The sequence below is a fragment of the Delphinus delphis genome, chromosome 11, assembly GCF_949987515.2.
Source record: "Delphinus delphis chromosome 11, mDelDel1.2, whole genome shotgun sequence".
NCBI classification, from domain to species: Eukaryota; Metazoa; Chordata; class Mammalia; order Artiodactyla; family Delphinidae; genus Delphinus; species Delphinus delphis.
In genome coordinates, this window is record NC_082693.1 from 56,708,301 (window position 1) to 56,734,833 (window position 26,533).

The 26,533-nt window shown below is 39.6% G+C and overlaps 1 protein-coding gene across 1 annotated transcript in view; it reads right to left on the reverse strand.

Moving 5' to 3' along the window:
* Positions 1-26,533, reverse strand: part of TSPAN8 (tetraspanin 8) — a 232,306-nt gene that overhangs the window by 61,920 nt on the left and 143,853 nt on the right. Inside the window, exons 7-8 of the mRNA XM_060025243.1 lie at positions 26,070-26,154; positions 24,116-24,192 (exon numbers count right to left, since the gene is read on the reverse strand). The gene's annotated coding sequence lies outside the window, so the exon portion shown is untranslated. The remainder of the gene's footprint in view (positions 1-24,115; positions 24,193-26,069; positions 26,155-26,533) is intronic.

Below are 26,533 nucleotides of genomic sequence, written 5' to 3' on the forward strand. Positions count from 1 at the left end.
TAGGTCGAAATATAAAAGAGCTAGTTATACCCTTCCATCAGGAAAATGATTCATACTTTCTCACACTTATATAACTGAGGTAAACCAATGAAATGTTTTGCACAGAATGAGGAAGATCTGCTTCATTTTCTCTTCTGCAAATAACGATCAAAGTCTCTGAGGAAAAAAAAAGTCACCTCTGCAGATCTCTGGTTAGGCATTCACTCACAACAATTAAAAGAGGCCTCCAGCTGACCTGAAAGAATTCAATTTTGGAAAATTACTAACCAAGTACTAGCTACTAAGGTCTTACCATGCATTTTAATATACTTGTTTGAAAACAAAACCAAGAAAAGCCTGTTCTTTTTGTTTGTTTGTCTATTGTTTCTCCTTGAAAATGTTACATTAAATTGGTAGGGCAACTTGATACCCATGACATCGTAACACTGAAAAAATATGGTATAGAGTCTCTCCATAAAATCCCAACAGAAACCAGGTGGTGAATATCCGCTTACGTACATGGGTCTCCATTTGGAAGTAACGGAGAAGCAGTACACGTATTTTAAACAAGTGACTGAGTAGATTGGATTGGTTTTACTATAGTAGCTAGTCAAAACTAGTAGAGAGGAAGGACTAGAGAGGGCAGTAGGAGCAGTGAACAAGGTCAGCAATTTAGAGGCTATTTCTCTGGGACCGAAAAAAAATCGGAGCAAATCTAAGAGACATTTAAGCAACAGCACCTAAAATATGCAGTTGTCATTCTAATATATAGGTCATGATTAAGAGGAAAGGAATAGGCACGCAAAGAAAACCACACTGATCCTGTTATTCAGACCTAGAACAGGGGGAAGAGAAAAATGATTGGCCTTCCTGAGTATACTCTTCAAAAGCGGCTCATATGATAGTATTATAAATCAACTGTACTTCAGTTTTTTAAAAAGGAGCCCATATGCAAGGGCAGGCAAACTGTGATGAAAAGAGAGAAAACAAAGCAATGTCACTGAAACATTCTGCGATCACACCTTGAGTCAGGTACAGAAGGTAATCAAAGCATGGCCCCTTTTTTATGCGCTTGACTCCTTACCAACAAAGGCCCAGGCCCTGTCCCAGGTTAAAACTGTTTCCAAACTGATTTTCTCTAATATCTGAACCTATCTTGGCCCCTTTCAAGGTCATATTAATTCACCACGGTAACAAACAATTGTCCAACTATGGTCACAGCCCTGGTTTTTGGGGGGAAAATTCATGGGCTTCTCTGAAATGAATAGGAACAACCCAATTCAGTAAGAGTGAGACAGACAGATAGAGATGAGGCTTCAGAAGGGAGACGCCAGTAAGAAGGAGCTCAATTGCTATGGTTTGCCGATAACAAACCAAATGCTATCGGCACTGGATCATTTTGGATCACCAAAATGATCCTCATGTTTCCCTGACTCCATGGATTGTGGGATGTGCCACTTTAATATTGTTTTCCAAGATGGTGAAGGGCAAAGAGGCACCCTATTAAATATATATATATATCATTTGTAAGATATTTTCTAATTTCAGAAAGTTTTTAAAACACGTATCTTAGAATGAGGAAATAAAGTAATTGCATGCATCAAAAGGGGAATTTATTCATTGGTTCATTCTCTCATTTACTGACTCTTTTGATGTGCTACGCACACGCTGTGACCTGGAATTACAAAGTTGAACAGAGCAAAAATCCTTGCCCTCAACGGAATCTCAGCCTGGAGGTGGAGATAAGCTTGGGAACACATTTTAAAAGACCATCATAAAGAACCTCTGAGAGGCAGTAGAACACAGTGGTTCACAGTCTGACCGGCTAGGTTAAGATCCTAGCTGTGCCGCTTACTAGCTGGGCTGTAGGGTGTTACTTAACCTTTCTGCCCCTGTTTCATCATGCATAATATGGAATGTTAATAACCATACTTACCTTTATTAGACAGTAGGAAGAAGTAAATTAGTTAATGAATTAAAAACGCTTAGCATGGCTTTGGACAGGTAATAAACGTTGACTCCTAATCTTGCTATGTACACACAGGACGCACAAGTATCAGGGAAGGAAGAGCCTATAACTGTGTGTGGAAAGGCGCCAGGGAAGCCTTACCAAAGGGGTGCCTGATCCCAGCATTGAGGGACTAGGAATTCATTCGGCAGATAAGAAAGACTTTTCTGAGTCTTTTATGTTTTATGAGAAAACATGAACCATTTTAGGAACCTAAGTCAGAAGATGGCATCTGGCAAACTACCTCTGGGTCAGATTACCAAAGAATTTTGTGTCAGCTCTGTTTGGTTAGCAGTTTCATCTAGTCAGGACAAACAAAGTTTTGTCAACTTAAGCCAAAGAAAACAGGGAAAAGGAGAAGACAATTTATTGAAAAGTTGCGGATAACATACAGAAGCAAAGAAAACATTGAATAAGCAGGTCTTTGAAAGAATCCAGGACAACTAAGGGAATTCAGGTAACAGGAGCAAATGGTCAATTTTCTTAGCATGCCTTACTCTAGAATACGTGTCAGCAACAGAATCTACAATATGTACCTGAAACAAATCGCTTCCAACTACTTTCAATCCTTCCTTCTCTGTATTCAAAATTGAAAATGTTCAGGAGAGAATTGGTCTAACTTGGCCAGGGGAGCAGAGGGCTTCTTGAATAACAGCCCTGCAAGCCTGCAGGCATTGGATCCAGGCATTTCCTGGAGTTGTACGGCTCCCAGGAAAGCTGAGGACGGATATTTCACAGGCAAAAAGAGACACACAAGAGTCTCGCATGCTCTGCCAAAGGGCTTGGACTTTGTCCATAGGCAGAGGGAAGCCCGTGGAGGTATAAAGATGGAGATGATCCACACTTCTCTTCTGGAACACGAGAGTCTACTCTGGAAACTATAACAAATACCAGTGAGCTGGCCCTAACCCCAGGACCCAGCCTCAACCACCAGTGAGCAAGCAACAGCCCCAGGACACCCCGGGCCACGGCCCTACCCACCAGCCAGTGCACACCAGCCTTGGGACCCCCAGGTCCTACAGCTAGAGACCCCAGGACCCAATTCTGCCCACCAGTAGGCAGATACCAGTCCCAGGACCACCACAGCCCTGCAGCCTGCCATGTCAGCACCCAGCCCACTCACCAGCAGGCTAACACTTGGACCCCTCAGCCAGCCACGCCCAGATCCAGCCCCCTTCACCAGTGGGCCAGCACCAGCTTTGGGACACCCTGGATCCTGCAGCTAGCTGCGTCAGGAACTGGCCCCACCCACTAGCAGGCCAACACTAGATCCAAGAACCTCAGCCCTGTAACCACCCACCCCAAAACCAGGCTCCATCTACTAGTGGGCCAGCATTAGCCCTGGGATCACCCCATTTCCACCCTGGGCTCCACAGCCAGGCATCTCATGACCCAGTCCTGCCAGCCAGAGGCCAACAGCCTCCATACAAGGCACAGGCTGGCAACCAACCAGTCCAGGGCCAGCCACACCTGCCAGACCACCCCCAGTAGTCAGCCTGCCACAAGAGAAGGGCACGCTCAGCCCACATAGGGGGCACCCCTAGAGCATATCACTCTGGTGACCAGAGGGGAGTGTGCTGCTGAGACACACAGGATGTCTCCTACAAAAGGCCACTTCTCCAAGGTCAGGAAATGTAACCAACCTACTAAATACATAGAAATAAAATGTAACCAACCTACTAAATACATAGAAATAAAAATGAGATGACAAAGGAACGTGTTCAAAGAGAAGCAACGAGATAAAACCCCAGAAGAAGAACTAAGTAAAGAGGAGACATGCAGTCTACCCAACAAAGAGTTCAAGGTAATGATCATAAAGATGTCCAAAGAAATCAGGAGAAGATTGGATGAACAGAGTGAGAAGTTAGAATTTTTTAACAAAGAGTTAGAAAATATAAAGAAGAAACAAACAGAGATGAAGTAATACAATAACTAAAATGAAAAATACATTCGAAGGTATCAACAGTAGATTACATGATACAGAGGAACAGATCAGCAAGCTGGAAGACAGAGTAGTGGAAATCACTGAAGCTGAACAGAAAGAAGACAGAAGAAAAAAAAAGAAATGAGGACAGTTTAAGAGACCTCTGGGACAACATCAGGCATACTAACATTTGCATTACAGGGGTCCTAGAAGGAGAAGAGCGAGAGAAAGGGGCAGAGAACACACTTGAAGACATAATAGCTGAAAACTTTCCTAACCTGGGAAGGGAAACAGACATCCAGGTCCAGGAAGCATGGAGAGTCCACAGTAGGATCAACTCAAACAGGGAGTTTAAGATGTACAAACTTCCAGTTGCTATAAATGAGTCATGGGTATGAAATGTACAGTGTAGGAAATACAGTCAAAGATATATTGGTATAGTGACATATCATAACTAAACTTATTGTGGTGATCAGTTTGAAATGTGTACAATTATCAAATCACTATGTAGTGTAACAGGAACTAATGGTGTTGTAAGTCAGTTATACTTCAAAAACAAGCAAACAAACTCATAGAAAAAGAGATCAGATTTGTGGTCATGAGAGGTGGGGAGTGGGGGGAGGGGGGATTGAATGAAGGAAGTCAAATGTGCAAACTTCCAGTTATAAGATAAATAAGTACTAGGGAGGTAACGTATGATATGATAAATATAATTAACACTGCTCTATGTTATATATGAAAGTTGTCAAAAGAGTAAATCGTAAGAGTTCTCATTACAAGATAAAAGTCTTTTCTATTTCTTTAATTTTGTATCTATATGAGATGATGGATGTTCACTAAACTTATTGTGATAATCATTTCATGATGTATATAAGCCAAATCATTATGCTGTACTCCTTAAACTTATACAGGGTTGTATGTCAATTATATCTCAATAAAATTGGAAGAAAAAAATATTTAAACCAGAATACAGTACTCAAATTTCATTTCTATAACCTGGCAGAGAATGCTCTAATTTCTGCTTGACAGCGTTTATATACAAGCACTGTACTAATTGCTGGATGAAAAAAGATATGACATTTTGCTGAAGGAGCTCATAGTATAAGTGTTTCTACCTCTTCAGAGTTCTTTAAATTTCTATATTATTACTTAGCTGAAGATTTCTCACATTGAGTAACAAATTATGAATGTGATATTCATCAGGTCCCAGATAGGACTATACTCATCTGTTAGAAACAAAAAGAGCTACATAAAAAAATACAAAGGTAGATTTTCTTACTAGAGTTAGAACAAAAAAACCTCACTTATCATTTAAATGGCAGAAGAAAACAAATTTTAGATAGGGTAATAAATCCCAAGTAATTTATATTTAGCTTTTGAATATTTGAGGAGAAAGATATACTCTCTTCCTGTACCCAATTCCTCCATCCACCAGGAACTTTATACATTCTTCTGTTAGTTTAGTTATTGTATGTATTAGAGGCAGGAGAACCAAGTGGTTAAAAGCTAGGGCATCCATATAATATGTTATCCAAACCAGAGCACTTTTGGAAGTGAATAAAGTCACAACAAGTACTCTGGGATAGCAGTAGTAACCTGGGACCATCCCAGGCAAACAGAGACATACGGTCACCCTATTGAAAGCTTGTGCGCTGAGGTCAGAGTTTGTTCATGGACAGGGATAAATAACTGAAGGCTTTTGATTACTGCTAATAAACGACCAAGACTTCGGGAAGCTTAGTATAAAAGTGGGTTATGGCTGGATTGGAGCACAGACAGACTGAGGATAGGAAAGCCCATGAAGACGTTCTTATGGCTAGGAAAGAAATAATGAAAGGCCAAGCTAGGATGGTGGCAATAAAAAGAGAAAACCTATATAAAGAGATAGGGCAGCTAAAGAAGTCAGACAGGTTGTAAACTATCCCAAGTAGTTATAACTTATTGAACACCACTCAAGGGTCTTGACAGGTGAAGGTCGGGCATAGCAGAGCACCTGCCAATAGGAAAAACCAATAGGAGCTCAGATTCTAGAGCAAAAGCCTTTGCTCCCTATCCATTTTCATACTTTCTGTTCATGTCAGTACCAGGGTCATAGGTGTGTGCTTCATCCCGAGGAGAATTGAAGCCCTCCATAGACCTCTTGTTACTATGCACGGCATAGGTAAGCCAAGGGTTTCTTTCACTGGTAGAGTAATCAAACAGCACCAACAATTGCTTCAGACACCACTTGGTGGCACCAGTACCTTGAAATGATTGAATGCAACTCGCTGCTCTTGATCTTAACACTGGAAACGTTAGACTCATAATGGTCTTCAGCCAATCTTCAAGGTCAAATATTTTTTCATGATTATTTGACTTCTTCCAGAACATTTACATCCTCCTTTATCTTAATCTATGGAGATCCTGAAAACTGGAAAATAGTATATTTTATTTTGATAATGATCTCTTATTATTTCAAAAATTCTTTTGCATGTATTATACATATACTTTTGCATAAATGTGACCATAACTTTCATACCTAATTTTCTTATATCAGCCTCTTCCTTTATCTTTCTCACACGTCACCACTGCAATTCCTCCCACCCCCTTCCAGAAAACCCATCTTAACCTAGTGTGTGTCCATCCATATCCATTTCCATCACCATAGGACCTTATACAAATGTGTGTCTAGACAAATTATAGACAGATTAAACGTATACCTATAAAAGTGTTTTGATCAGTGATTTATAAAATGGGCTCGTAATATACTCGTCTATACATCTTGCTTTTCTCCCTCAGCAATATCTGGTGGTAATCCTTCTAAGCAACTAGTATTGCTCCAATTCACCTTTTTGTGAGTCTACATAATATTCCATGGTATAGGCATACCTTAATTTTTTCAACAACAGTCCCTTACTGAAGGGTATTCACATGGTTTCACTTTTTTTGTTTGTTTGTTTTGCTACAATAAATAATGCTGCTGTAGAAATCCTGGGCCTATATCTTATGTACTAGTGCTTTTGTCCCTATGAGTTAGATTCCCAAGAGGGGAATGCTGGATGGAAGGCTAAGTATGTATTTTTAGTTTTAAAAAAAATGTTGCCAGATTTATTTCCCAAAAAAAGCTGTTTAAAAATTCCCATTTCCACCAGCAATATATGAAAGTGCCCTTTTCTTCACATCTCCACTAGCAACGTTATGATTTTGCTTTTCGCTTTTTGCCAGCCTGATGGATGTAAAGGGATAACTCATCATTATTTTACTTTTTGCTTTCCTCACTGGTTGTGATTTTGAGCATCTTGCCGGGTGTTTTGGCCATTCTGATTTGATTCTTCACAGCTTCTGCCCAAAGCAAGAATATTTTAAAAGGATCTTTGTTTAGTGAAGATGCTAAAAAATACTGCTAAAATATTTTAGAAAATAGAAAAATAGCATTTATCATAGTCACCAGTATCTATATGTAATGTCTAACACTAACTAAAAGCCCTGGGGTACCAGGAAATAATCTTGTGAGTACTGTTCAATTCTGGAATGAGAGAATTGAATTCAATTCTCTCAGGGCCAAAGATGATTATTTTTTTTCCATAAGGGATCGTCTCCCTCTTAGTGCTTCTTTTCTGATTGGATGATGTATTACTGTATATGCTTAAGTAGGATTTGTTATTAAATAGAACCAGCCCCATTTATTTAAGTGTCATTCAAAATATGTGTTTTAAAAAAAGAAAAGAACAAAAATCAGTAGGGAAAGAAATTGTATTTTTAAGCTTCTAAGGAGATTTTATAAACAATGGAGCCCAGAGAACAAAAAAAAAAGTCATAAAATGACTTGACAGTGTCCTTTTAAGTGAACATATGTGAGTTTTATGCATCCATATGTGTTCACATATGCCCTACATATGCACAGCCAGCTGCTAACCAACCAGATTGTTCAATGTGTATGTTTACTGTAAAACAAGCCGAAAGTGTTTGGTCTCTTTGTTAGAGAAACAGCTCATAATTTCAAGTATACAAATATCAGTTGTTTTTCATTTCTTTGTCTTCCAAAAGCCAAATGAGTTGCTGCTGCTCCATTTGGCAGCATCCTAACTGAGGCCGACTCTTGGCCAGCCACGGAAACCTGGCCCTGAAAGTTCAGGAAATTTTTACAAGAATAAAGAGTTTTTCCTAATGGATCCCTAAACCATAGGAAGTTTCTTTAGAGCCTCAGCCAGTTCTTTCTCACTCAATATCCCAGAGGATAATCATTAACATTGTTTGAACACTAATGGATGGATTTAGGGTGTGAAATGAGGGTACTGAGTCCTCCCATATTTGACCAAATACTCTTTCAAAACGCACTATTAACAGAGAACAGCCTGGGGTGCAGAGATGATTTTTGTGATAACAACTTTATCTAGGCGCCCTCGGTATCTCATCTTTTATTTCACCCTTGATGACAGTGCCCCATAGCTTAAAATGGTTAAGTGAAGTTTGGACCAGTTTCCAATTGAGGATAAAGGCTTTGGGCCAATTATACATTGACTTCTACAATCACGGTATTAAACCCAATTACCACTAGTATTCTCTAATACTAACATTAATATTCTCTGAATAGCAGAAAGAAAAAGCATGTAAGGAAGTAGGCTGTGATGAAATGAGCTTGTGCTTGGGAGTGGGAGAGTCTGTGTTCAGTCCTATCTATTTCTGACATTCCCCGGCTGTGTGGCCTTAGGTAAGCAGCTTCATGCCTCCAACTTCAGTTTCCTCATCAGCTGGATGGGAATAGTGATGCTGATTTCCTAAGTTTCTGATGAAGATGGAATGAAATAATCTATGTAAAAGGACAATGCACAGTACTGGGAATATAGTAAACACTCAATAAATGTGAATTTCCTTCTTCTATCGTTCCACCTTCCCTCTCTAAACGAGAGAAACATGAGAACTAGGAATGTTTCTTGGTCAAGGACCAAGTCCCCAGTCCCAGTGTTGGGAGCGGGAGAGGCTGAATTCCACAGCGAAAATTCATTTAAAATGTTAGCTTTTGATATCATTAACACAAGACTAGACTGAGAAATGTGTGTATGTATGTGTATATATGCTCATTTATAAAAAGCATACTCATTTATTTAGCACCTACTGTGTGTCTAGAATAGTGCTTGCCATGTAGTAAATGTCCATAAATATTTTTTTTTAATGAATGAAGACTAAACCCTTAAAGCACCATCATAATTTCTTCCTAGGTGCTTAGTGATGATGCCCTGCTTTCCAAGGAAGAAGTATGGGTATCTGTTATCGCTGACTTATTCACCCCTGAAAAACAACTATAAGTGTCCTGTCTACCTTCCAGCTTGCCAACACAGGCTTCTTCTACATCTAACCACTTCTCATTCCCTCTTTCTCTCCCTCCATTAAACCTTCCTGAAGCTGTCCAGTATTTCACCACAACTGCAAAATAAAATTCCTATTGCTGCAGGTGTCCATGTGTTTGGGGCAAAATGAGCCACTGCTTGACAATTGTAAAGAAAGAGAGAACAGCTGTTTGCATCTGGATATGGGGTAAGAAAGAGAGAACAGCTGCTGGCAGCTGTGGCAGATAAGAAAGTGAGCAAGTGAGCAGCTGCTGGTAATTCAGAATCTACCAGACTGCCCAGAATAATTGAAATCCAGAGGAAGCATGCAAGACTCGACTTAACTGCTTTACTGTATCCTGCTCTTCATTAGATCCTACTTGTCCTTCGTTAGAGACATTGCCATGAGAGCCACACGGGGGCTCCCAGCAGGAATATCAACCCCCAGCTCCCCAGCCATAATAACCCTTTGGAGAATCAAAGCAAGAGAGTTAAAATGGCACAGACGTTTCTTCCAGTAAGTCCATACTCACTTTTACGAGAAGAAAAGTCTATGGTTGGCAAGGGAAAGAATACTAACCGATGATGGATCTATCACAAAGTGGTGTGAAAAGAATTCTTTCTGTATTACAAGAGGTTGTGGTCATTTTGGTGATGATCTCACATTTTAGAATTCAGTAGGCTAAAAAAAAAAATGCGATAACTTAAGTATAATTTATACTTCAAAAAATATATTTTAAAACCCTGTCAATAGTTTCAATGTTTCTTTTTCTGTGTATATATAATCCTATGAATGTGTATACATAGAAAACTTTCCCTCTACTTTCTTTTTTATTTTTAATAAAATGAAGAGGATAACGTCTTTGTATCATGCATTGGGTAATAAAATGTTGAGTTTGGTTTTGTGCTTCACACTGGTTCTTCTAGTCAGCTGGGATTCTAGGATAAATTGAGTGACCCAAAAGTATATAGTCAGTCTATTTCTCACCCTCCTCAACACAGAAGAAAAGCATCTCACCACTCCAGTTTGTAGAATTTCAACTCTCTAGTTTCTGAAAGATACAAGTCAAGAGGAGAAAAAAGAAGCTACGGCACAATGTTATTCATTACTGAATTATATACAACTACATGCCCCAAGTAAAAGAATAAACAAATTATATAGCAATCTATACATATTTAAAGAAATCATTTTGAAGACAGTGATGGAGGAAATGCTTGTGATATAACATTCATGGAGAAGACTCTGCTAAGATGATTCATAAGTGGAAAGTTGAATGCAAAATGTACACTGTGATTAAAACTAAGGTATCAGGAGGGACCTTCAAGATGGCGGAGGAGCAAGACATGGAAACCAACTTCATCCCCACAGATACATCAAAAATACATCTACATGTGGAACAACTCCTACAGAACACCTACTGAACGCTGGCAGAAGACCTCAGACCTCCCAAAAGGCAAGAAACTCCCCACATACCTGGGTAGGGCAAAAGAAAATACCCAGACAAAAGCATAGGGACGGGACCTGCACCAGTGGGAGGGATCCGTGAAGGAGGAAAGGTTTCCACACACTAGGAGCCCCTTCGCGGGCAGAGACTGCGGGTGGCGGAGGGGGAAGCTTCGGAGCCGGGGAGGAGAGCGCAGCCACAGGAGTGCGGAGGGAAAAGCAGAGAGATTCCCGCACAGGGGATCGGTGCCGACCGGCACTCACCAGCCCGAGAGGCTTGTCTGCTCACCCGCCGGGCCGGGCGGGGCTGGGAGCGGAGGCTCGGACTTCAATCGGAGCACCGGGGGAGGACTGGGGTTGGCAGCGTGAACACAGCCTGAAGGTGTTAGTGCACCACAGCTAGCCAGGAGGGAGTCCGGGGAAAAGTCTGGACCTGCCGAAGAGGCAAGAGACTTTTTCTTGCCTCTTTGTTTCCTGGTGTGCGAGGAGAGGGGATTCAGAGCACCGCTGGAATGAGCTCCAGGGACGGGCGTGAGCCACGGCTATCGGTGCGGACACCAGAGACAGGCACGAAACGCTAGGGCTGCTGCTGCCGCCAACAAGAAGCCACTATCCACACCTCCCCTCCCGGGAGCCTGTGCAGCCCGCCACTGCCAGGGTCCCGTGATCCAGGGACAAGTTCCCCGGGAGAACGCACAGCGCGCCTCGGGCTGTTGCAATGTCACGTGGGTCTCTGCCACTGCAGGCTCGCCCCACATTCCAGTTATGACTATCATACCCTCCCCACACCCCCAAACGCCAGAGCGAGCAACAGCACCCTAATCAGCCGCGGCTTTAACCCCCTCCTGTCTGGGCAGGAACAGATGCCTGAGGGCGACCTACACGCAGAAGTGGGTCCAAATCCAAAGCTGAACCCCAGGAGCTATGCAAACAAAGAAGAGAAAGGGAAATTTCTCCCAGCAGCCTCACGAGTAGCCGAGTAAATCCCTACAATCAACTTCATGTACCCTGCATCTGTGGAATACCTGAAGAGACAATGAATCATCCCAAAATTGAGGCAGTGGACTTTGGGAGAAACAGTAGAATTGGGGTTTCCTGTCTGCGACTGATAAGTTTCTGATTTTTTTTTTTAAGTCTTTATTGAATTTGTTACAATATTGCTTCTGTTTTCTGTTTTGTTCTTTTGGCCGCAAGGCATGTGGGATCTTAGCTCCCTGACCAGGGATCGAACCCACACCCGCTGCATTGGAAGGTGAACTCTCAACCACTGGACCGCCAGGGAAGTTCCTCTGATTTTTATGTTTATCTTAGTTTAGTTCTTAGCACTTGTTATTATTGGTGGATTTGTTTATTGATTTGGTTGTTCTCTTCATTTATTATTATTTTTTTATTTTAACAAAAAAAAATTTTTTTTTATTAAAAACAATTTTTTTCCTTTCTTTTTTTCTCCCTTTTCTTCTGAGCTGTGCAGCTGACAGGGTCTTTGTGCTTCTGCCGGGTGTCAGGCCTGAGCCTCCGAGGTGGGAGAGCCAAGTTCAGGACATTGGACCACCCAGACAGGACAGAGACCTCTGTCTATCAGGAGAGACCTCCCAGACCCTCATAATATCAATTGGCAAGAGCTCTCCCAGAGATCTCCATCTCAAAGCTAAGACCCAGCTCCACTCAACGACCAGCAAGCTCCAGTGCTGGATGCCCCATGCCAAACAACTAGCAAGACAGGAACACAACCCTACCCATTAGCAGAGAGGGTGCCTTAAATCATAATAAGTTCACAGACACCCTAAAACACACCACTGGATGTGGTCCTGTGCACCAGAAAGACAAGATCCAGCCTCATCAGCCAGAACACAGGCACCAGTCCCTTCCACCAGGAGGCCTACACAGCCCACTGAACCAACCTTACCCATTGAGGGAAGACACCAAAGATAATGGGAACTACGAACCTGCAGCCTGTGAAAAGGAGACCCCAAATACAGTAAGTTAAGCAAAATGAGAAGACAGAGAAATATGCAGCAGATGAAGGAGCAAGGTAAAAACCCACCAGACCAAACAAATGAAGAGGAAATAGGCAGTCAACCTGAAAAATAATTCAGAGTAATGATAGTAAAGATGATCCAAAATCTTGGAAATAGAATGGAGAAAATACAAGAAACGCTTAACAATGATCTAGAAGAACTAAAGAACAAACAAATAATGATGAACAGCAAAATAAATGCAATTAAAAATTCTCTAGAAGGAATTAATAGCAGAATAACTGAGGCAGAAGAACGGATAAGTGACCGGGAAGATAAAATAGTGGAAATAAGTACCATAGAGCAGAAAAAAGAAAAAAGAATGAAAAGAATTGAGGACAGTCTCAGAGACCTCTTGGACAACATTAAATGCACCAACATTCCAATTATAGGGGTCCCAGAAGAAGAAGAGAAAAAGAAAATGACTGAGAAGATATTTGAAGAGATTATAGTTGAAAACTTCCCTAATATGGGAAAGGAAATAGTCAATTAAGTCCAGGAAGCACAGAGACTCCCATGCAGGATAAATCCAAGGAGAAACACACCAAGACACATATTAATCAAACTATCAAAAATTAAATACAAAGAAAAAATATTAAAAGCAGCAAGGGAAAAACAACAAATAACACACAAGGGAATGCCCATAAGGTTAACAGCTGATCTTTCAGCAGAAACTCTGCAAGCCAGAAGGGAGTGGCAGGACATTTTTAAAGTGATGAAAGGGAAAAACCTATAACCAAGATTACTCTACCCAGCAAAGATCTCATTCAGATTTGACAGAGAAATTAAAACCTTTACAGACAAGCAAAAGCTAAGAGAATTCAGCACCACCAAACCAGCTTTACAACAAATGCTAAAGGAACTTCTCTAGGCAGGAAACACAAGAGAAGGAAAAGACCTACAATAACAAGCCCAAAACCATTAAGAAAAGGGTAATAGGAACATACATATCGATAATTGCCTTAAATGTAAATGGATTAATGCTCCAACCAAAAGACATAGACTGGCTGAATGGATACAAAAACAAGACCCGTATATATCCTATCTACAAGAGACCCACTTCAGACCTAGGGACACATACAGACTGAAAGTGAGGGGATGGAAAAAGATATTCCATGCAAATGGAAATCAAAAGAAAGCTGGAGTAGCAATTCTCATATCAGACAAAATAGACTTTAAAATAAAGACTATTACAAGAGACAAAGAAGGACACTACACAATGATCAAGGGATCAATCCAAGAAGAAGATATAACAATTGTAAATATTTATGCACCCAACATAGGAGCACCTCAGTACATAAGGCAAATGCTAACAATCATAAAACGGGAAATCAACAGTAACACATTAATAGTAAGGGAATTAACACCCCACTTTCACCAATAGACAGATCATCCAAAACGAAAATAAATAAGGAAACGCAAGCTTTAAATGACACATTAAACAAGATGGACTTAATTGATATTTATAGGATATTCCATCTAAAAACAACAGAACACATTCTTCTCAAGTGTTCATGGAACATTCTCCAGGATAGATCATATCTTGGGTCACAAATCAAGCTTAGTTAAATTTAAGAAAATTGAAATCGTATCACGTTCCTTTTCTGACCGCAACGCTGTAAGACTAGATATCAATTACAGGAAAAAATCTGTACAAAACACAAACACATGGAGGCTAAACAATACATTACTAAATAACCAAGAGAGCACTGAAAAAATCAAAGAGGAAATCAAAGAATACCTAGAAACATATGACAATGAAAACACAAGGACCCAAAACCTGTGGGATGCAGCAAAAGCAGTTCTAAGAGGGAAGTTTATAGCAATACAATCCTACCTCAAGAAACAAGAAACATCTCAAATAAACAACCTAACCATACACCTAAAGCAACTAGAGAAGGAAGAACAAAAAAACCCCAAAGGTAGCCGAAGGAAAAAAATCATAAAGATCAGATCAGAAATAAATGACAAAGAAATGAAGAAAACAATAGCAAAGATCAATACACCTAAGAGCTGGTCCTTTGAGAATATAAACGAAACTGATAAACCATTAGCCAGACTCATCGAGAAAAAAAGGGAGAAGACTCAAATCAATAAAATTAAAAATGAAAAAGGAGAAGTAATACCTGACACTGCAGCAATTGAGAGATTATTACAAGCAATTATATGCCACTAAAATGGACAACAGGAAAGAAATGGACAAATTCTTAGAAAAGCACAAGCTTCCGAGACAGAGCCAGGAAGAAATAAAAAATATAAACAGACCAATCACAAGCACTGAAATTGAAACTGTGATTAAAAATCTTCCAACAAACAAATGCCGAGGACCAGACGGTTTCACAGGCAATTTTATCAAACATTTAGAGAAGAGCTAACACCTATCCTTCTCAAACTCTTCCAAAATATAGCGGAGGAAGGAACACTCCCAAACTCATTCTACGAGGCCACCATCACCCTGATATCAAAAGCAGACAAAGATGTCACAAAAAAAGAAAACTAGAGGCCAATATCATTGATGAACATAGATGCAAAAATCCTCAACAAAATACTAGCAAACAGAATCCAACAGCACATTAAAAGGATCATACACCATGATCAAGTGGGGTTTATCCCAGGAATGCAAGGATTCTTCAATATACAAAAATCAATCAATGTGATACAGCATATTAACAAACTGAAGGAGAAAAACCATATGATCATCTCAATAGATGCAGAGAAAGCTTTCAACAAAATTCAACACCCATTTATGATAAAAACCTTCCAGAAAGTAAGCATAGAGGAAACTTATCTCAACATAATAAAAGCCATATATGACAAACCCACAGCCAACATCGTTCTCAATGGTGAAAAACTGAAACCATTTCCACTAAGATCCGGAACAAGACAAGGTTGCCCCCTCTCACCACTATTATTCAACATAGTTTTGGAAGTTTTAGCCATAGCAATCAGAGAAGAAAAAGAAACAAAAGGAATCCAAATCGGAAAAGAAGAAGTAAAACTATCACTGTTTGCATATGACATGATATTACACATAGAGAATCCTAAAGATGCTACCAGAAAACTATTACGGCTAATCAATGAATTTGGTAAAATAGCAGGATTCAAAATTAATGCACAGAAATCTCTTGCATTCCTATACACTTATGATGAAAAATCTGAAAGAGAAATTAAGGAAACACTTCCATTTACCATTGCAACAAAAAGAATAAAATACCTCAGTATAAACCTACCTAAGGACACAAAAGACCTGTATGTAGAAAACTGTAAGACACTGATGAAAGAAATTAAAGATGATACAAACAGATGGAGAGCTATACCATGTTCTTTGATTGGAAGAATCAACATTGTGTAAATGACTATACTACCCAAAGCAATCTACAGATTCAGTGCAATCCCTATCGAACTACCAATGGCATTTTTCACAGAACTAGAACAAAAACTTTCACCATTTGTATGGAAACACAAAAGACCCCAAATAGCCAAAGCAATTTTGAGAAAGAAAAATGGAGCTGGAGGAATCAGGCTCCCAGACTTCAGACTATACTACAAAGCCACAGTAATGAAGACAGTATGGTACTGGCACAAAAACAGGAATATAGATCAATCGAACAGAATAGAAAGCCCAAAGATAAACCCATGAACACATGGTCACCTTATCTTTGATAAAGGAGGCAAGAATATACAATGGAGAAAAGACAACCTCTTCAATAAGTGTTGCTGGGAAAACTGGACAGATACATGTAAAAGAATGAAATTAGAACACTCCCTAACACCATACACAAAAATAAGCTCAAAATGGATTAAGGATCTGAATGTAAGGCTAGATACTATAAAATTTCTTAGAGGAAAACATAGGCAGAACACTCTATGACATAAATCACAGCAAGATCCTTTTTGACCCACCTCCTAGAGGAAGGAAAATAAAAACAAAAATAAACAAATAGGACCTAATGAAACTTAAATGATTTTGCACAGCAAAGGAAACCATAAACAAGACGAAAAGACAACCCTCAGAATGGGAGAAAATATTTGCAAACAAAGCAACTGACAAAGGATTAAACTCCAAAATATACAATCAGCTCATGCAGCTCAATATCAAAAAACCAAGCAACCCAATCAAAAAATAGGCAGAAGACCTAAAGAGACATTTCTCCAAAGAAGATATACAGATTGCCAACAAACACATGAGAGGATGCTCAACATCACTAATAATTAGAGAAATGCAAATCAAAACTACAAAGAGGTATCACCTCACACCAGTCAGGATGGCCAGCATTGAAAAGTCTACAAACAATAAATGCTGGAGAGAGTGTGGAGAAAAGGGAACCCTCTTGCACTGTTGGTGGGAATGTAAATTGATACAGCCACTATAGAGAACAGTATGGAAGTTCCTTAATAAGTTAAAAGTAGTACTACCATACGACCCAGCAATCCCACTACTGGGCATATACCCTGAGAAAACCATAATTCAAAAAGAGTCATGTACCACTATGTTCACTGCAGCACTATTTACAATAGCCAGGACATGGAAGCAAACTAGGTGTCCATCGACAGATGAACGGATAAAGAAGATGTGGCATATGTATACAATGGAATATTACTCAGCCATAAAAAGAAACAAAATTGAGTTATTTGTAGTGAGGTGGATGGACCTAGACTCTGTCATACAGAGTGAAGTAAGTCAGAAAGAGGAAAACAAATACCATATGCTAACACATATATATGGAATCTAAAAAAAAAAAAAAAAAAAAAGGTTATGAAGAACCTAGGGGCAGGACAGGAATAAAGACCCAGATGTAGAGAATGGACTTGAGGGCACAGGGAGGGGGAAGGGAAAGCTGGGGCGAAGTAAGAGAGTGGCATGGACATATATATATACACTACCAAATGTAAAATAGATAGCCAGTGGGAAGCAGCCACATGGCACCGGGAGATCAGCTTGGTTCTTTGTGTCCACCTAGAGAGGTGGAATAGGGAGGGTGGGAGGGAGACATTAGAGGGAGGGGATATGGGGATATATGTATACTTGTAGCTGATTCACTTTGTTATAGAGCAGAAACTAACACACCATTGTAAAGCAATTATACTCCAATAAAGATGTTAAAAAAAACAAACTTCCTTTTGTATTGTTGTCCTATGTCTACCTTTTTATTGATATCTTAGTTTTTTTTAACATCTTTATTGGAGTATAACTGCTTTACAATGGTATGTTAGTTTCTGCTTTATAACAAAGTGAATCAGTTATACATATACATATGTCCCAATATCTCTTCCCTCTTGCATCTCCCTCCCTCCCACCCTCCCTATCCCAACCCTCTAGGTGGTCACAAAGCACCGAGCTGATCTCCCTGTGCCATGCGGCTGCTTCCCACTAGCTATCTATTTTACGTTTGGTAGTGTATATATGTCCATGCCACTCTCTCACTTTGTCCTAGCTTACCCTTCCCCCTCCCTGTTTCCTCAAGTCCATTCTCTAGTATGTCTGTGTGTTTATTCCCGTCTTGCCCCTAGGTTCTTCATGACCTTTTTTTTTTTTTTTTTAGATTCCATATATATGTGTTAGCATACGGTATTTGTTTTTCTCCTTCTGACTTACTTCACTCTGTATGACAGACTCTAGGTCCATCCACCACCTCACTACAAATAATTCAATTTCGTTTCTTTTTATGGCTGAGTAATACTCCATTGTATATATGTGCCCTGGCAAAAGGAAGTTTTTTAAACAGAGGAAGTCAAAAGAGAATACCCGAGAGGGAATTTTTTATTTCAGTTCAGTTATTTTTCTCTTTATGCTGATAAATTATATATAATATAAAAGATCTAAATAATAATTAAATTATTATAAAAATTACTAATAAAATCACTTAATTATAAGCTCCATAACAACCCGGTCCTTCCCTGTTTTTGATCACTTTTTATCTCCAATGCCTGCCACAGGGCCTAAACACCAATAAATATTTGTTAAGTGAAGAAGCAAATGAAATGAGTGAATCATCTACATGTTTAAACCATGGTTGTAGAAGAAAGAATGAAATCACTTCTACCAATAGCACATATGCGAGTGAGAAAAGAAGGCCTTCTCTACTCTAAGGATCAATTAGAAACATCTCAGAAGGCATGCACTCACAGTGTTTTGAAACTGGCTCTTCCTTGGTGATCTATGTGGCCCTGAGTTCCCACATTCTGAATTGGAAGAGACAGAGAAATTAGCCAGTCTCTAAATATGCCTCCACCTCTTAAGATATGATTCTGCCACCTGGATTAGGAGAAAAGTAAGAGAGAGTAACTGCCAAAGGACTGGTGTCCCAAGCACCTGGCCCCTGATTTACCAACCAAGAATGGCCTGTGACAAAGTTCCCAGATGTTTTGTGATCCAGGTAAGTAACTTTGCTCAAAGCAAATTAGATTATTGTTTCTATCCACAGCTCACCTCTCAGGTCCAGGCTTTGTTCCCTGGTCTGGCACTGAAAGAAGTGCTTGAGGTTTAAACAAGGTGGAAAAAGCATGAGATGTCGTCCACTCTTGATTTTCCCGTCGTGTACTCCTGCAACAGTAGACTCCAAAGTTTAAAGACTTTCTACTATGTCAAAGTTGCCTCTGAATCAGCCTCGTCTATTCAGCTGTTCCCTGGAGACACTGTGATAGGCTCATCATTGCAGTATGAGCATCTTTATACAAAGTCTGTTTTCTGGATATTTTGAAACTTCCCCAAGCCCTGCTTATGTAAAGTGTGAATGTTCCATATTAACATAAGGTACTCCTGCACTCTGAGCATGGAGTAACTCAAGACCCTGACAAACTTGTATGTTTTCCAAAATATGTTTGCAGCATTTCCCTCTTGCCTATAAAATAGCATTAAAGGAAATGTCTCCCTCCATAAATATAACTGTCAAGTACTTAAGTGACTTGCACTTCATCATCATCATCACCAAAACAGTAAAGTGCTTTTTTTGTCCAGGTCTAGGATCATAGTGTACTGGGCATATTCCACAGATATTTGAGTCACACATTGAGAAGATGCAGCCACTGGGTTTTTATCAAACTTTTCTAAAGGGACCATAACATCCAGTTGTTTTCAGATATAATTTCTATATTTTAAATGTGATGGCTAATTTTATGTGTCAACTTGACTGGACCATGGGATGCCCAGGTATCGGGTCAAACGTTATCCAGTGTTTCTGTGAGGGTGTTTCTGAATGAGATTAACATTTAAATTGGTGGACTGAGTAAAGCAGATTGCCCTCCATAATGTGAGTGTGCCTCATCCAGTCAGTTGAAGGCCTGAAGAGAATAAAAAGTCTGACTCCCGCCAAAGTGAGGATTCTTCCTGCCTGATGGCCTACATACCAGTATATTGACTTTTTCCTGCCTTTGAACTTGAACTGAAACACTGGCCCTTTCCCAGTCGTGAGCCTACTGGCCTTCAGACTGGAACTACACCATTAGCTCTCCTGGGTCTCCAGCTTCACGCACTCACCCAGATCTTGAAACTTGCCAGCCTCCATAATTACACAAGCCAATTCCTTACACTAAGTCTCTATCTCTTTACATACACATTCTATTGGTTTTCCTTCTCTTGAGAACACTGACTAATAGAACACATAAGAATCAACATATTATTCAACATGGAAGATTCTGTCCACTGATAGAGGATTCTGGGAAGATAGTGGAGTAGGGAGCAACAGGAATCCGTCTCCCCATGCAAACAACAATTGGCAGAATCTCTCTGATGTACTTGCAACTCTGGAATCTGTTGAAGGCTTGCAATTTCTAGGGAAAGCCTCGGATGGTAAATTGCAGTTAATTTTAGTCAATTTCGGCTCTTAGCACAGTAGCAGCCCTCCATCCCCCACTCCCAGCCCCATGGCAGGCAGCTGTGCTGATGTTCCTGGAGCACCTTGCACACAGCTTGTGGGAGCCAGGGCAGGCAAAAAGGATGCTGTCCTCTAAATATTGGAAATCTATGCACTGCTCACTGATTGCTGTTTCTGATCACAGAGGTGCAGACAAAAAGGCAGGCAGCCATTGTTGCTCCTCCACACATCGTTGCAAGCCCTTCCAGCTGAAATGAATTCCAGGGAATTTAAAGGGCCAGCCTTCTGCCCCTACCCCCTTCGTTTTTCACTTTTCCCTCTTTCAGAAGCCAGACGTTAAAGATTAGGACATTCAAAAACAACTATATATATGGGGAAAATTAGAAAGTGACCATGCATGACCAGGGAAAGGCTCAGAAAAGAGCTGATAAGACCTTAAGTTTACAACTCAGCCTGACCCTCAGCATAAAGATACCTGATACAATTAAAAACAAACATACAAACAAAAACAAAACACAAGAATAATGACAAAAACCAGCAAACCCTGGGGAAGAGGGAGAATCTGACTTCCAGAGTTACCACATTATTAGATTCAAATGTCCAGTGTGCAAAAAAAGCACATGGCATACAAAGAAACAGGAAAGTACAGCTCATTTAAAGGCAAAAAATAAATCAACAGAAACTCTCTCTGTAAAGACCTAATGGCAGATCTCCAAGACAAAGACTTAAAACAACTGTCTTAAAAATGCTCAAAGAATTAAAGGAAGATATAGAAAAACTCAAGAAGATGATGTGTGATCAAAATGGAAATATTATTAAAGAGACAGAAGATCTAAAAAGAAATCATAAGGAAATTCTGGAGCTGAAAAGTACAGTAACTGAAATGAAAAAATTCACTACAGGTAAAGGCAGGTTTGAGCAATCAGAAGAAAGTATCGGCAAATTTTAAGATAGGAAAATGGAAATTATTAAGTATGAGGAACAGAAAGAAAAATGATTAAAGGAAAGCAAACGAATCTCTCTATGTTATTGCAAATGGCAAAATTTCATTCTTTTTATAGCTGAGTAGTATTCCATTGTGTACATGTACCACATCTTCTTTATCCATTCAGCTATCAATGGACATTCAGGCTGCTTCCATATCTTGGCTATTGTAAATAATGCTGCAGTGAATGTGGAGGTACAGGTAACTTTTCAAGTTAGTGTTTTCATTTTTCTTTGGATAAATACCCAGAAGTGAGTTGATGAATCCTATGGTAGTTCTATTTTTAATTTTTTGAGAAACCTCCATACTGTTCTCCATAGTGGCTGTATCAATTTACATTCCCACCAACAATGTAGGAGGGTTCCCTTTTCTCCACAGTCTCTCCAACACTTATTTCTGTACAGCACAGGGAATATAGTCAATATTTTATAATAACTTTGTATGGTGTATAATCTATAAAAATATCAAGTTACTGCATTTTACAACTGAAACAATATAATATTGTAAGTCAACTATATTTCAATAAAATAATAATAAAATAAAATTTAACCATCACCAATTAAAAGAAAACAAGTGAACAAGGCCCAAGGAACCTGTGGGACACCATAAATCTAATCCAGTAAAACTAAGATGTGCAAAAAAATATATAGAATCTTTATTGTCTTATCCTTATAACTCAATCTCTTCCAGATTAAACAATCTATGTCTGGTAAATGCTCAGTCTTTCAAACTGCCTCCCTCTTTGCTCCTACAGGAAGTGTCATCTTGGGGTACACAGGCACTGATGTGACTTCATTATGGCAAGTGTTGGGAGGATGGGGGGATCTTGGATCCCATTCACCATCTGAGTTCTTGCTGGTTCCTGCTGTGGGACTACATCTAGGTCCTGAACTGATATCTGCTGAAGTGAAAATGGACCTATCTGTCTTTGGGGCATTGTGCTGGCATTCACTGCTGAAGTCAATAAGAGCAGCCAATTATCTCTGGTCTTAAACTCTTTCATATCCCTCATTATGTTCTTTGACTAGTCCTCAGACCTCCATACAATCTAGTCCCACTCCATTACCTCTCTGGCCTCTTCCTTGTCACTCTTCCCTTTGTCTAGCCTTCCCCAAGCACATTAATCTCCTTGCTGTTCCTTAATGCACCTGGCATGTTTCTACGTCAGGGTCTTTGTACCACTGTTCCCTCTGTTTGGAAGTCATGGCTTGCTCCCTCGCTGTATTCAAGCCTTTGCTCCGATGTCATCTTCTCTTTACACATTCCTTAACCATCTTATTTAAAACTGAACATGACTCCTGAGCTCCCACACTCCCTTCTTGCTTTATTTCATCCATGACAATCAACACTATCAAATATATCATATGCTTTGCTTATTTGTTGGATTTATTATCTGTTTCCCTCCTCATGAATGTAGGTTCACTGTAGAGATTAGGGCTGATAAATAGTGCAGAGGACTCAGAATTGATATGGTATCTGCTCCATGACCTTGGGATTCAATGAAGTGCATCAATGCCTTAAGTAAGGATGAGCACTGAATGGTACAATAAACACCTCATATAATTTGGGGTGGGGATCAAGTCAGTATCAGGCCATCCCCATCCATTCATGTCCTCCACTTTTCAGATTTCCATAACTGTCCTCTTCTCAGCCTCTACTGGCTTTTATTTTAAAACTCCAAAGGTACTAACAAATGACAAAGATGTCTTATTTTTTTATCAAAAATTTATAGAGGGCATATGTACTTAAATTTTTGTGTTAGTGAAGGTAATTCTAGCTGCTATAACAAAAACATTTCAACCAAATAGAACCTATTTCTCACTGAGATGATCAACCCAGGGTGGCTGGTGGGTGGGGTTTTACCCACAGAGGGATTTAAGAGCCCAGGCATGTCCCATCTTATGGCTCCACTCTCCCTGTCAGTTGCTCAGCATCCAGTTAGGAAAGGAAACAGAGGATGAAAGAGACAGAGCAGTTGCCTAACCACCTTGACCACACACATCACTTCTGCTCACATACCATTGGTTAGGACTAGATCATGGAATAACTGGAGGCAAGAAGCCATGGAAATTGCAGTCTCTGCCTGGGCAACTCTTTCCCTGTGCCAATTCTATGCCACAGAAGGAAAAGCACAGATCTTGGGCAGTTAGCTATTTCTACCATGCGTGTTACATAATATGTAAGCACTTTCACATACATTGCTTCATTAATTCTTTCAACATCTTCATAAGTTATTAAGATCATTCCTATTATACAGAGAAGGAGACTGATACCCAGAGATAAAAACTGAGGCTTTAGAATGTGACTCCATTTTTGGAGATTTGCATTTTTAATACAGTCTTTATGGAGATATAACTCACATACCATACAATTCACTAATGTAAAATGTACAAAGCAATGGTTTTTAGTATGTTCACAGAGTTGTGCAACCATCACCATGATCAATTTTAGAATATTTTAATCAGCCCAAAAAGAAACTTTGTACTCTTTAGCATTTTCTTCCCATTTTCTCCTCAGCCCCTTCAGCCCTAAGCAACCACTAATCTACCTCCTGTCTCTACAGATTTGCATATTCTGGACATTTAATAGAAAGGAAATCATACAACGTGTGGCCTTTTGTGACTGGCTTCTTTCACTCACCTTCATGATTTCAAGGTTCATCTGTGTTGTGGCATGGATCATTCCTTTATCTCTTTCTATTGCCCCCAAATACGGCACTGTATGGATAAAGCACAAATTTGTTTATCCATTCATCACGTGATCAACACTTGGATTGTTTCCATTTTGCCTATCATGGATAATACTGCTATGAACATTTGTAAACACGTTTTTATGTGAACATATGTTTTTATTTTTCTTGGGTATATACCTAGGAACAGAATTGCTGGGTCATATGGTAATCCACGTGTAACCTTTTTGAGGAACTGCCAGACTCTTTTCCAAAGTGGCTGTGTCCTTTTACAATCTCCCTAGCAGTGTAGAGGGTTCCCATTTCTCCACATCCTCGCCCCACACTTGTTATTATTCCTCTTTTTTATAGTAGGATTTGCATTTTGAGAGATGACTACTTTGGTCAACTTCAAGACTTAGAATTATGGTTCAGTTCCCGCAGTAAGAAACTAGATAAGGAGAGAGGGGCTTAGGAAACATTTGAAAGGATTTGTCTTCTGTGCTCTTTCTCCTAGGTACACATACCTTATCCTGCCATCTGGATCCCCAGGAACCTGAAGTGGTGGCACTCCATGAATGCTTACCCTTCTTGGGTTTACCCCACGTTCCAGACTTTTCCTGACCACTCCTTTCTTGACACCCCACAATAAATAACTGGATGCAGAAAGTTTTAAGCCTTTTTCTTTTGACCTATCCATGTCGACCCTGTGGACTTTCTGCTCTGAGAATATTTTGACCCCTGTGTTTGGGAGTTTACATTAAAATTTACATAAAACTTTACATTAAAATTATGCATACATAGATTAAAATACTCATTAAGAAAGTATTTCTGGAGCCATAGTAATTTCTATTAAGCTACTATAATTCCTTGATACAATTTTTATTCCCAGGCATTAAGATATTTCTAATTTTTTTCCATTTTAATTTTTAATTTACTGAAATTCTTTTCATTGGAATCAATTATTTTCCACATATGGTTTAAATGAAAATGTTATTCAATGTGGTTTTTCTCCTTATTGCTCATATCAAATTTTTACTGATTACAGTTTCTGCAATTGCAGCCTTTCTTTTATAGCCATTATTTGTACCAAATCCAATTGTCTCAGGTCAAATTATTCATACCTAAACTTAGTCAAAAAATGGGATTCTTCTGTCAATTTTTAGGCAATAATAAATTTTAACATGTTGTTGGCAGTTTTATTTAGTGTTGATTACTTCCGCCAAGTCTAATTTTTCCCTGTTTAACGTTTGCATGTTTCAATGTGAGCATCAAGACACGATTCTTCAGATTTTCATCTCTAACAAATTTTATCATGTACAGTTTTCACCACTGTCATTTTCTTTTGTACTGATTATTCCTGCCAATAATATTTAGTAGGAAATGGATAAAGGACTGATAGTTGGAAATTTTTTTCTTTTTAGCTAATTAATGAGAAAACTGTGAGAAGTTTCCCTCCGCTATTTCAAAGTTGTTCTGCTGTCTGGAATTTCTCTGTATTGATGACTTAATTCTTTAACGTATTTCCAGTCAAGTTGGGTATTCTGTACTAACCACTCATGTTGATGGCAGAGCAATGAGCAAATGGTGGGATTATCATATCCTTGCGTCAAACGTCCCTGGATCAGTATAATCCTGGGTCACAAAATTAATCTGTTCAATGTGTTCTATACCTGATTCATCACTGGAATCAGCTGGGGAACTTCTTTTAAACATACACGTTCCTAACCCACCTCTTCCATCCCTATCTGTCCCAAGTCAGCAAAGTCTCACTTTACATGTCTGAGATAGGCTCCCAGCAGCTATTTAATTTTTTTAAATTCCTCTAATGATTCTCACATCTATCCATGGGAGTCTTCTGGGCTAAGCCATACCCAGAAGGGGGCTGTCCACATGAACCTATGTCAGAATACTTTTATAACTTACCGAAAAAGAGAAAAAGGACATTAAAGAGGAAAAGGAAACTGCTGGTGGTCAAGAAACAATGGATGGTTGCGCTCACTGAAAGGTCCTGGTAAAGATATAAGAGGCATACAGGCAGTGGTCGTCAATTTGGAGGTCAAGAGAAGGAGATGGAAGTAAAGCAGCACCATTCAGAGTCTAAGTTCTCAAACCTTAGGCACTATTGAGTCTTCCCTCTTTTCTGGTCCTCGTTCTGCTTTGCTTGGCTGGGGGGAGACTTTTAAGGCTGGGCAAGATGGTGCCCTGCTCAGTGACTAAATTGTCGGTAACCTGATAGAGCAGATGTGAATCTCAGTCTACAACTTAAGAGGAAGTCTACAACTGAGAGGAAGTGGTTACGGGAACCAAGAAAGTGAGTTGTGGGGAGAAGGCCATCTGAGAGGACCTGTGGCCTTTAGTTTCTTAAGGTGGGAAAGAAATAGAAGTTC